This window comes from Ursus maritimus, unplaced genomic scaffold (genome assembly GCF_017311325.1).
Source record: "Ursus maritimus isolate PB19 unplaced genomic scaffold, ASM1731132v1 scaffold_5, whole genome shotgun sequence".
In the NCBI taxonomy this organism is placed as follows: domain Eukaryota; kingdom Metazoa; phylum Chordata; class Mammalia; order Carnivora; family Ursidae; genus Ursus; species Ursus maritimus.
In genome coordinates this window covers 45,091,508-45,104,810 of record NW_024426663.1, presented here as the reverse complement: position 1 = coordinate 45,104,810, position 13,303 = coordinate 45,091,508, and the positions used below count along the sequence as shown (strand labels likewise).

Sequence of the window (13,303 nt, the reverse complement as noted above, 5' to 3'; positions counted from 1 at the left end):
CCTCGGGGAGCGGCGGGGAATTCCCCCTTCCACCGAACGTTCCCGATTGTTCACCGTCCTCACGTCAGCAGCAGGGGGTAATCCCCGACTCCAGCTGCTCCTGACGTCACTGCGCGGAGCCACCGCCCCCCACGCGCCCCTACCTCCCGGGCTTCCTCGACGCTCCGCCCCCAGACGTAGCCACGCCCTAATCCTTCCCCCTAGCCGCCCGACGTAGGGGGCGGAGCTTTTTCGGCCGGGGCGTGAGCGGTTGCTTGGGCCAGAAGGTTCTCTGGTGGAGGCGCTCCTCCTGCTGCCCCGCCCAGTAGGTTCGTCCGCACCGCTTCTTCCACACCCTTTCTCCCTCCTCCTTCTCCTCGCCCCGCCTTTCCCCTCCCTTCTCCTCAACCCCTCTAGTTCCTTCCCCGCCTCGCCACCTTCCACGATCTCGCGAGACTTGACCCAGAACATTGCGGATCGGGTCGGCGCCATTTTGGGACTGAGACTGGTTGTGGGGGAGGGAAAAGCGGCAAAAGGGGATTATTCAAAGTACCGAAAACCTCCTCCGGGGATCGAGCGCAGCGGCACCCCCAGGCCAGGGGCATCTCTGGTGTGGCAGAAGGTAACACCGTCTTCTGTGTTCCGCGCTGGAGTCTGGGGGAGGGTGGGGGGTGCCCCTGTCGGCTTTGGGGTTTCAGGGGGTCGGGAGCGGCGTTGGAGGCGCGAGGTGTGAGGCTGCCCGCGGACGCGGTGTGTGGGGGGGGGTGGCGGAGAGCAAGGAGAGAGACGGAAGGACGGTGCCGAGAGGCCCCTCTAAATATTTACTCGGCCCCGGTGGAGTGGGGGTGGCGGTTGTGGGGAGGGGGTGGATGGCTTAGGCTTGGTGGTTGGGGGATGTTTGGCGGAGGCTGAGAACGGGTCCGACGCCCTCCGTGCACGATCTTCCTTCCTCCGGCCTCTCGCACACGCCTGCCTCTTTTGGCACTACTGGTCCTCTCAGAGGGCTGAGGGAGTCGAGGCCGAGTTGTGGCCTTCAGTTTCTTCAGTAGCGCGCCCGCTCTTTCCTCCTCGCCCGGGTCGGTGGCCGTAGCTGTGTATTGAGTCGAATGCTACCATGCCCCCGGAGTCCTGTGGAGGCCTGAAGGGACCTATTCTGGTTTTGGAGAGAACCACTCTTAATGGGATTTACGAGAACGGTTTGGTACCTTCCACCCCCTCAGTGTTGGGAGAAACCTGTTTTCTTAATTCAAGGAAATGGGAACCGACACCTTTATTCCACAGCTGCCCTCAGAAGCCAGGGAAGTCTCACCCTCAGGCGAATTTAAGGAATGTTCTTGCCCCATTTCTCACCTGCCTACTTTCTACCTTAGTGGGGAAAATGTGTCTCTTCTTTAAACATTCTAATTTGGAGAGAGCGTCTTTCTCTTTATATCCCTTTTTTTCCTGAGTTGTATTTACTAATGCTCCATGGCACCACACCTGCCTGTTCTTTGGGCCCAGTGAATTGAAAATAGAGAAAATCTTTTATAAGGTTGTGGGCCAGTTTCATAGTTCTAATTTTTACTCGAAAAGTATGGGAAGTTTATATAATCCCCATGTATTATATCCGCACCCCCTTCCCATTTGAAATCACTCCTTGTCCTCCGTAACATCATCTCCCCACCTTTCCCTCTTTTATTTTAAAGTCTTTTTCATCTAGTAGACTGTTTTGGGGAGCTTGCTTGGCTGAGCCTTTTTTCCGACCCCAGTTGAATTACGTAGAAGTGAATTTCTCTCCAGAAGTTGACTCTTCAAGATGGGGGTTAATTTTTAGCTCAAAATTAAAATTCAGTGTGTAATTCAAGTTTTTTTTTTTATAACTTTACAGGTGATTGAATTACTCATATATGAAGATCATCTTCTAGGTTTTGTGTAAAAGGCCCCGGATATTTGAAGTGGCCATATTGGGATTACAATGTTTTTGGATAATTTTGCCCCAGAAGTTTATTAAAAGTGGCAAGAATCATCTCTGAAGTGAATTTATAGTAGTGAACAGTTCTACAAGCTACTTAAAGAGACCCAGGCATTTCTTCATATTTTGGTTCAAACGGATTATATAACTGGTTAAATTATTTCAGCTGGTGGTATTTTTTTTTTTTTTTTTTTTGCCTCTTCCCCCCCACCCCCCTCCTGTAGTAGTCCTTCAGCCAAAACTGTAAGATATGTTTGATTTGTGTACTGAGTAGTTTAGGCAGTTTCAAATTACTGTTTAAATATTGCTGAAGTTTCTTGGCAGTTTATTTTTTCCTTTATTAAAAGTTTTAGGAATTTTTGACCTCAGCCCTTTTCATGTCACAATGGGACAGCTTTTCTAAATGAAGACATTGAAAGAATACAGAGTTTTTTCCCTTTTATCTTTTATTTACCTGGAAATTTAAGATGTTGCAGTTTTCAAGCAGCATGGTAGTATTGAGATAGCTATGTGTCCCTCTGTATGCTGATGTTCTGGAATGCTCTTCAGATGTGAAATTTTCTTTTTGTTTTTGCTTTTTGGCTCATAAATTGGATATTTCATCTGGAGTGGATAAGTACAACAGTGACAAGTACATGGAATAATAAAGAAGACTTTAAAATCTAAAATCCAAGGAACTTGGCTAATTCTGGAGATAGCCATATGAAAACTTTAAAACAGAAGTATGGGTAGCTGACTTGAAGTAACTCTATGTCAAATAGTCATAGGTTAAGTATCTTCAAAGAACTTGGATATTATTTCAGAGGATACAAAATAAAAAAACAAACTGGAAAACATAAAGATTACAGAGAAAAACCCAACACCTTCCTGTGCAGTCCTGTTGGAATTTGTAAGTATTATATGGTGAGCAAATGTTCATTTGTAAATTGTAATGAGAGTCAAGTTTATTCTGTGTTGGAAGCCTTTCAGTTTCTTGGAATAATACTGCTTGGCTTCAATTTCCTGGACAGTCTGAAGACTACCATTAAGTAAATTGAAATATAGGAAGAGTTAATTTAAGAATATTTCAGATCACATGGTCCATACATATTTTTACGTTTTTGTGCTTATGAAGTAAAGAAAATCCCTGTGGTGAGTATTCACCTTTAGTTTTATGGATTCATAGATTGGTAAAAAGATAGGAAAAAACAAATATTTCATGTGTCTTGCTAGCCAGTTTACTTTCTAAATGTGACTTTAGGCTGCTTCTGAAGGGAGTTTAGTGTTGCTGTTTAGTAAGGTAGTTTAGAGTAAATTATAACGTGTGACTTGGTTTTTAAACCTGATTTTCATAATAATTTACAATTCTTTTAAGTCACTTGATATATTTTCTCTGGAAGGTTATGCTGACTTAAGTTTATAAACAAAGCTTTTTTAAGAAGTTGGAAGTATTGCCGTAATAATAGATCCTTTGACAAATGAGAATTATGTTTTAATAATACTTAAATTTTTCAGTATTGAATAGTAGTGTTTTTAGTTACCATTAGCTATCATATAGAGTTTTTCAGTGATTCTTAGGCATGGGAATGTTTGTTATTAAAAAACTTACTAAAATTTATTTTTTAGACACTAGTAGTGAATATATCAGTGTAGCTAAAATTAGAGTTTATTTCATTTAATTATTTTTCTTAGATAAAAGATTGTAATTTTGAATATTTTGCCACGGTGGCTTTAAAACTTGTCAGTTGCTCCCTTTATTCCAAAACAGAACTTTTTTTCCTGTGCTATTGAATCCTTTTATCTTACTTAGAGTAGAAGAGGTAGTAGAGTCCAGAAGAATGTAGGTATCCAAATAAAGCGTTTATTTTCTGATATAAAATTGAGATTAGAATTAAGTAATTCTGTTAAAATAGACAGGGTTATTTGTGTATTGTCTGTCAGAGCTGTGTGTAGTGTTTCCAGTTGAGCTTCCACCTTGATTTATATTAAAAAAACAAATGGCGAGACCACTCTACACCTTTTTGCTTCAGAGAGACTGCTATTTGTATGCATTTCTCCATTTAGTGGCTTTTCAAGTTACTTGTCTAGGAATATGCCTCTTAAATGTGATTAAAAAGTTGAAGTGAAAATGATCTTTTTTCATAGAAAAGAACATTATGATTATTTTCCTCTAAATTATTCCTACTGATGTTACCCAGAGCCATGTTACAGTATAAAGATAATTTCAGAGACAGGGTTTTTAAGAATTAACTTTAATCTTTGAATAGTCTAACATTGGTGGACTTTGCTTACAGCAGTTGTTCATGGACAGATTTGAACATTTTGATAAATATTATTTTCTTGGCATCAAAATAAATAGCAATAGTAATGGGCACAATTACTGGGCTGCTTCTCCCCTTCCCCTCCCCCACCTTTTTTTCTCCTGTGTACCCTTCTCCATTTTTTTTTTTTTTGTCTTCTGTGCCTAGACTGTAGGTCTAAAAATAATAATCATAGTAATTAACATAATTTATAGATGATTGTGTCACGTATTTTGCTGTGAACTTTATGTAGTATACTTTAGCTCTTAGAATAATTCTGTGAAGAAAGTGCTATTATAGTTACAGTTGTACAGTTGAGAAAAGATTTTGGGAGATTGTGTCTGGGAGAAAGTAACTTGGTTAGGCCCAAGGTTAGGTAGAAGTCTTGACCAAATCTCCAACTCTGACTGGAGGGCTCCATACTCTTAATCACTATGCTATACTGCTTTCTTGTGAATTGTACTTCATTAACTCTTTCTTTTTGAGCATTATTCCTGATATTTTTGTTTTTTCTTCGATATACTGCTTCTCTTTGGTTAGTATTATTACTAGTGGAACTTGGAGTTAAGCTAGAAGGAGGAAGAGAAGGTATTTTTAACGTTGGTATTTGTTAGTAACTATCAGGTAAAACTTCAGTAGTTAAAAATTAAAATGTAGTTTCAGGTTATATTCCTATCTTATACACCCGCATCCTCTTTGCACATGTATGAAGTTCAGTGCATGTTAGCTTTGTTTTACTTTTTCTCTGGTTTTGAACTGAGATTACTCCATAGATTTTTGTGCTTGAAGTTCCTGACATTTGAGAATGGAGGAAGGGATGAATAGTAAGGAAATAATAGGAGTGAGCAGAAGAAAGGAAAAAAAATGAAATTTAGAGAGTTACAGAGGAAATAAGGATGGGAGCCTCTAGTCTGAGAGTAAAGTTAGCAAGTGAGGATAGAACCTAAACCCAAGCCAGATTATTTGTCTTTGACATAACCACCTTTTTTCTGTTTAATTTTTGATAAAAAATTTTTAGATAACAATTTAGATCCGGGCAAGGGTAGTAATATAGAAAAAGGGAAATAGCTGGGAGTTAAAAAGGAGATTTTTGGTTTAGTGTTTGGAAAGTCTAGAAAAGGGCCTATGTGACCTTCTGTATTTTACCTAACCTCTTTGGTCTTAGCTTTTCCAGAAAGCTGTTGGAAATAATTTATATGAAGGCTTTTTGTTAATTGTGAAGTGTAATATATGTGTAACATATTATTCTAATTTCCAGTATTTTGAGATTCTGATACATACATGTTAATGGCATTTCTGGAAACCCATCCGTGCCCTGCCCCTCCCCATTTCCAGTTTCATTTATTATCCTAACTTGGTCCTTGACCAAGACAGTGACCAACTAACTCATCTCTTTGCCTTTTAGCTCCATTCTCTTTTTCTCCACAGTCTCTCATGTGGCCAGAGAAATCTACCTAAAGTATAGCTCTTGGTTTTGTTACTTAAGCAACCCTTAGTTAGGGTGGTGGATTTGGCATATTTAGGGAGAGCAGGTTGGAAAGAGATGTATTCACTGTCCCGTCTTCCCCCTTTTTAAATGTTTTATATGTCAGGGTTTCCTAACGTCAATTTTTTAATTAATTTATTTATTTTTTTTTGCTAGAAAGAATTAGAGACAGTGGTTTGGAAATTCTCTAAAATGATCGTTTTGGGGTTGCTTGTATACTTTTTTGGGGAGCAGGTCCATTACTTTGAACGGGAGCCTCTTGAGAAACAGAATGCTGGAATTACTGATAAACCTTTTGTGGTTGGTTGTTTTTCAGTTTTGCCTGCTTGCTTTTCCCCTTTTTTGTTGGCTGCCACACCCAGCAGAAGAGTTACAGGCATTTGCTCTATATCCTTTCAAGTAATTGCTAGTTTCTGCTTCTTTTTATACAAGGTATCCCACTCATTTTCTTGTTCTTGAGTCATCTTTCTGTTCACAGCTTGGTGAGTGTGATGTTTTGGTGTTTCATTTTCTGTCCTTTAATTCAGTTTACAGATTATATTTTTTGAAACCTTTTAAAAAAGTTTTTTTTCATACTTATTTTTAGCAAGAAAAAGTTTTAAAGTTGTTAAATATGTTCTGTTTCTTTTGAAACTCTAAACTTGCAAATATACTTTAAGAATTTCTTAAACTGAGGGCACCTGGATGGCTCAGTCACTATAAGTGTCAGACTCCCGATCCCACCTCAGGTTTTTGTTTTTGTTTTTTAGAGAGAGAGAGAGAGAGAGAAGAGGGGAGGGGGAGGGGCAGAGGGAGAGAGAGACTTTAAAGCCGGCTCCATCTCACAACCCTCCTAAGATCATAATCTGAGCCAAAATGAAGAGTCCGGTGCTTAACTGAATGAGCCACTCAGGCACCCCTCAGCTCAGGTCTTGATCTCACGGTGGTGAGTTCAAGCCCTGTGTTGGGCTCCAGGCTAGGCATGGAGCCTACTTTTAAAAAAAAAAAAATTATTAAACTGAGAAAAAAAAAAAGTTTTTTAAACTGAAAAATTGTCTTTGTCTTTACATATGCATACTAGTTAAATTAGTTTGCTTTTCAGTGAGTATTAAATACTCTCTTAATGAGTGAGTTTATAAAAAATAGTTATTGGGGCGCCTGGGTGGCACAGCAGTTAAGCGTCTGCCTTCGGCTCAGGGCGTGATCCTGGCGCTATGGGATCGAGCCCCACATCAGGCTCTTCTGCTCTGAGCCTGCTTCTTCCTCTCCCACTCCCCCTGCTTGTGTTCCCTCTCTCTCTCTGGCTGTCTATATCTCTGTCGAATAAATAAATAAAATCTTTAAAAAAATAATTATTATCTCACGTGATATCTGTGGGTCAGAAGTTTGGCAGCAGTTTACCTGAGTGGTTCTGGCTCCATATACGTCTTTCATAAAGTCTTTGATATGGTTACTAGGGCTACAGATGCTCAACGGCTTGACCGGGGCTGGTGGATCTTTTTCCAGGATGGTGTACTCATTGGCCTGGCAGCAGTTGATGCTGGCTGTTGTCTGGAAGACTCAGTTCCTTACCACATGTGGCTCTTTTTTCAACTCCTTGGGTTTTTTGTTTTTTTTGGATTTTGTTTTGTTTCTTTTGTTTTTGTTTGTTTTGTTTTGTTTTTTTAGTAATCTGTACTCTCAACTTAGGGCTTAAAATCACAACCCCAAGATCAAGAGTCACATCCACCGAGCCAGCCAGGCGTTTCTCCTTGAGTTTCTTTAAAATGTGGCAGCTGCAGCTCCTAGAGCAAGTGATCTTAGAGATAGGTAGAAGCCGAGATATCTTTTATGACCTATTCCAGAAGTCATTTCTACCACATTCTTTTTGTTCCAAGCAAGTAATTAAGTCTAGCCCGAAACCAAGGGAGTGTAGTTAGATTTCATCTTTTCTCAAAAGAATTTGTGGACATACTCACAAAAACCACAGTAGGAGGTAATCTTTCCCACCCAGTAAAGTTGTCAGCATAATTAGATTTAGGCAGTCTTCACTCCACAATTAGTAGGTTGGGCTGTTACAACTTTAGAGAAGAAAGTATATTCTAAATATAAATTACGAGATTTAAATCTTTCTGCATTTATAGCCACAGTCTGAGCTTTGGAGGTAAGGTATTTTCCCCCTTACATACTAATTTTACAGTCACCTTAATGAGGGAAATTTTTTTTTATCGTGGCAAAAATAAATAAAATTTACCATTTAAGCCATTTTTGAGCGTATATGTAAGTGGCATTGAGTACATTCACATTGCTGTGCATTCATCACCACGTTCCATCTCTAGAACTTTTTTCATCTTCCCAAACTGAAACTCTGTGTACCCGTTAAACATTAACTTTGCATTTTCCCCCTCCCTAGCCCCTGGCAGTCTCCATTCTACTTGTATTTCTATGAATTAGACTATTGTAGGTACTTAGTATAAGTAGAATTGTGCAGTTATTTGTTTTGTAAGTGGTTTATTTCACCTTACATAATATCCTCGAGGTTCATCCATGTTGTAGCGTGTGGTAGAATCAATTTCCTTCCTTTTTAAGACAATCCATTGTGTGTGTGTATCACATTTTGTTTATCCATTTGTCTGTAAATCGATATTTTGGTTATTTCTACCTTTCTGAGATCATGAATAATGTTGCTGTGAATATGGGTGTGCAAATACTTGTTTGACTCCCTGCCTTTTTTTTTTTTTTTTTAATTCCTGCCTTTAATTCTTTTGGGTATAAACCAGAAGTGGAATTGCTGGTTCATATGGTAATTCTATTTTTAATTCCTTCAGGAACCACCATACTGTTTCTAGGCTGCACTATTTTTTGTTCCTACCAGCAATGTACATGGGTTCCACTTTCTCCGTATTCTTTCTAACATTTGTTGTTTTCAGTAATAGCCATCCTGGTGGTTGTGAAGTGGTATCTCATTGTGGTTTTGATTTGCATTTCTCTAATGATGACTGATGCCTTCTCATTTGCTTATTGGCCGTATTACCTTTCTGAAGAAAGGTGTATTCAGGTTCTTCGCACATTTTTAAATTTGAGTTGTAGGAGTTCTTGATATATTCTGGAAATCAACCCCTCTCATGATGACTAGATTTTGATAACTACTATTTATCAACGCTTACCATATTGCAGGCTGTGTTTTAAGCCTTTTAAGTGAATTAACTACTTAATCCTCCTGGATCGTGTGGGTGGGAATGTCTTCTTGTTCTTATTTTACAAATGAGAAGATGAAAGCACAGAGATTTAAGTCACCAAGGTCACACAATCAGGAAGTGATATTTTTGAACCTACACGTTCTGTATATCCAGAGCCTAGACTTCCAACTATGATGGCTCATAGTTAAAGTTTTTAAGGTGATAATATGGGGAAAGTATAAGTACTACTGTTTCAGGAGTGAGAAGATAACTTATTTTATTCTTAGCCAGCTACTAAGTTTTCTTTTCCTTAGTGAGATACAGTTATGTCTTTTTTATAATATACTGTTAACATGGGTTTATTCTCATTCAGGAATATTTTCCTTTTGGATCACTTCATAACCAGTGTTTACAGTATTTTAGATTAAAAATTGCTTTTCCTAGTTGCCATGTGAAATAAGTGCTATTTCCATTTAATGATTTAAGAAACTTTGAGATTGATTAATTTACCTAAGGTCATCAGTAAGTGACAGAGTTGGGATTTGAAGTTTGCTTATCTGTATTCCTATGTTACAGTTAATTTTCTTAGTGTTCTAAGTAGATCTTATTGTGGAGCAGCGCTGTCCAATAGAACTTTGTGAGATGAGGTAAGCATTCTGTGTCTGAGCTGTTCAGTATGGTAATTGCTAGACGTATGTCCTTATTTGAAGTGTAGCTAGTGCAGATGAGGAACTGAATTTTAAGTTAAATTTTAATGTAAATCTAAACAACAGCGTGTGGCTGCTAGCTGCAGTGTTGGACAGCACAGTTCTAGAGACAGTAGTACAGAATCCAATCAGATCCATAGAACTTTTATAACAAGTACTTTTTAAAGTCCCCTTTATTAACCTGAAATAAAATTTTATGTACATAAGATCATATTAATACGCTCCTAAAGTGAAAAAGATAAGATGGTCATAATAATGAATTATAATATGTCGTAGCACAGATGTGACAGTTCTAGAAGGCTATTGTTTCCAAAACATTTTCGCAAATTTCCAAAACACTATTTGGCCTCCTTAAAAGAAACAAGCGACTAGTGTTCTTAAATACTTCTGTCCTTCTAGGAAGAAAAGTACCTCAGGTGGATTAATAATATATTAATTAGAATATGTTTCATTTACCTTTCTAATATTTACTGCCATTTCAGTTGAATGGGCAGTCAGCCAACATTAAAGCTATCATATAGTGTAGTGACAGTATTTGGTATTTCTTGAAATGGTATTTGTAGAAGTGTCCAAAAGAAAAGTAATTATCAGTTTTCCTTTGCTACAAATAGAAGGTAAAAATTAGTATGCAGTTTGGATTGGTGGACTTGGTCCTGAAGATAGAGGGAAAATTGTGGGATTACTTAATAATTCCTCAGAGTAGAGAACATAAATTTAGGCTCAAAGTAATACAGGGAAATACTAATAACTAATTTTTTTTAAATAAAAATTAACATTTTAGTAGTTGGTCTTTACAAAAGTTGTGCCTGTTCATTTTTTTTTAATGGAATGTGAGCCCATTTTTAAACTAGGTGTATTGAGATATGATTTACATAGAATAAATTCACTCTTTAAGTGTACAGTTTGAAGATTTATTTATTTATTTATTTACAAATGAGTTGTGTAATCACAGCACCTGAGAATGTAGAATATTTACATCACCCAGAAAGTTACCTTATTGTCCTTTACAGAGTGTCCTCTACCCTTACCCCTATTCTCTGGAGACCACCAGTCCTTTTTTCTTCTCTTCTTATTGTGTATTGTTTTCCAGAATTTCTTATAGAGGGAACCAAACACTGTGTATACTTTTGTTTGTGACTTCTTTCATGCATGTTATTGCAAGTATTTTTAATCCATATTTTTTATGGCTGAGTGGTATTCTCTTGTGTGGATACACAACAAATGTTTATCCATTCTCTGGTTACTAGACATTTGGGTTGTTTCCAGTGTTTGGCTATTGTGAGTAAAGTTTGTATGAACATTTGCATACTGGATTTGGTGACTAGAAGGGTTTTCATTTCTCTTGGGGAAATTACCCAGCAATGTGATTTCAGGGTCATAGGAATTTTGTGTATTTGACTCTGCTAAAAACTTGGCAGTGTCTTACAGAGTGCTGAACCATTTGCATTTGCACCAGCAATATATATTACATAGTTCTGCATTCTTGCCAGTATTTGACGTCAGTCTTTCAATTTCATCTGTGGAATGGGTGTATAGTTTGAATTTGCATTGTGGTTTTAATTTGTATTTACCTAATAATGATTTTTTTTGGTGGTGTCCAGATCTTTTGCCCATTTAAAAAAGATGAGATTGTCTTGTTGAGTTGTAAGAATTATTTATGTATTTTGGATACATGTATTTGAGATACATGTTTTGCACATAATTTCTCAGTCTGTGTTTTGCCATCATTTTTTTTTTTTTCAAGATTTTATTTATTAGAGAGAGAGTGCATGAACTAGTATGGGGAAAGGGCAGAGGGAGAGGGAGCAGCAGACTCCCCACTGAGCAGGGAGTCTGATGCAGGACCATGCGGGACTCGATTCCAGGACCCTGGGATCATGCCAGAGCAGAAGGCAGCAGCTTTTTTTTTTTTTAAAGATTTTATTTATTTATTTATTTATTTATTTATTTATTTATTTGACAGAGACAGCCAGTGAGAGAGACAGCCAGTGAGAGAGAGACAAGCAGGGGGAGTGGGAGAGGAAGAAGCAGGCTCCTAGCAGAGGAGCCTGATGTGGGGCTCGATCCCAAAACGCCAGGATCACGCCCTGAGCCGAAGGCAGATGTTTAACGACTGAGCCACCCAGGCACCCCAGAAGGCAGCCGCTTAACCGAGTGAGTCATCCGGGCGCCCCACCATCATTTTCTTAATAGTGTGTTTTGAAGAATAAGTATTTTAAATTTTGAAGTAAAATTGGTTTGTGCTTTTTTGTGTCCTAAGAAATCTTTCCCTCTAACACAATAGAAATTTTGTAGTTTAGCTTATACTTTTGGGTCTGTGATACATTTTGAATGATTCTTTTTGGCCTGTGGTGTAAGCAAAGGGTTGAGGTTCTATTTTTCTTTCTTTCCTTTTTTTTTTTTTTTTTAATATTGTAAATGACGTCCAGTTGTCCCAGTATCATTTGTTGAGAAGGCTGTGTTTCCCCTTGAATCACTTCGAAATACCTCTGTTGAAACTCAGTTGCCTGTATGTGTGGAACTACTGGTGTACTTACTATCATTCCTGTATATGTTAAGTCAGTAGTTGTAAATACAGATGCTAGCATTTGACTTTTTCTGCTTTATTTTAAAATCCTGATGACATCTTTTGTTTTTTAAAATCTTCTGTAGGAAATATGGACTAAAAGAAATTGTTTTTATGGGCCTGTGAAGTAAGACCTATTGCAGAATAATGCCATCTTGAATTGATAGAGCAATCTTTTGTGTGGCTTGAAGTGTTAGGAATTATCTAGTTGATATTTGAACATACTTTGAAATAAATGACAATATTTCTGTGTTGGAAGTGAGAAAGGAGGATGCAGGCTCTCAGCTGACTTCAGAACGTTGATTCAGCAGAGGTTCTGGGATTTCTTGAGTGTTCGTCGGCTAGAGAAGATGTCCATTGCCTCAGTATGTTTTAGTGCCTACTCTATGCCTGCTGTTTCATTTGTGCTGAGCATTTAGTAGCAAACAAGACAAAAATGTAAGATTCCTGCACTTTACTTGGTCTGCTCTGTTCTGTGAATGTAGAGTAAATAGAGTTCTTAAATTTGAGTTATGATTTCATCTCTTCTAGTAAATAATAGCTATTTGATGATGGCCAGGGCAGCCTTTATAAGACTTATTTCCTGCCCTAATAAAACTGGTTCTTTCCCTGCTTCACAAGGTTATCATTAGACTCAAGTGAAATAATGAGTGCTGAATGCTTTGAATTTGTAAAATGATACAGAATTTATTTAGCAGTATTGTCATGGCTGCATCACATAGATAGTAGTGGTTGAGGCCCATTATGATCAACCAGGAGGGAGAAGACTAGATCGGGAGCATAGGTAAATGTAAATTGAAAGGACAGAACTAAATAGAAACCAGGTATATTTATTTATTATTTTTAAAAATATTTTGTTTGAGAGAGTGAGAGAGAGAATGAAGGGGGGTGGGAAGGTCAGAGGGAGAAGCAGACTCCCCTGCTAAGCAGGGAGCCTGGCATGGGGCTCAGTCCCAGGACCCTGGCTGGGATCATGACCTGAGGCAAAGGCAGATGCTTAACCAGCTGAGCCACCCAGGCACCCCAAACCAGGTATATTTAGGTTGCATTTTATAAAATGTTCAAAATTGATGAAAACACAATGCATTACATTCTTTTGAGGTAATATTTGTGTAACCTGGGAAATGGTACCATAGTTTATGGTATGCAAATGATCTCAAATTTCAATCTGCAGTCCAGATCTCTTCCCCGTATTCTA

The 13,303-nt window shown here is 38.3% G+C and overlaps 1 protein-coding gene across 2 annotated transcripts in view; it reads left to right on the top strand.

Annotated features, from left to right (window-relative positions):
- Window positions 1–462: 462 nt before the first annotated feature.
- The window catches only part of GPBP1 (GC-rich promoter binding protein 1), a 71,835-nt gene continuing 58,994 nt past the window's right edge, over window positions 463–13,303 (top strand). The window contains exons 1-2 of one of the 2 annotated variants that reach the window (XM_008691398.2): window positions 463–601; window positions 1,847–2,819. The gene's annotated coding sequence lies outside the window, so the exon portion shown is untranslated. The remainder of the gene's footprint in view (window positions 602–1,846; window positions 2,820–13,303) is intronic. The other variant, XM_008691399.2, reaches the window with a different exon arrangement.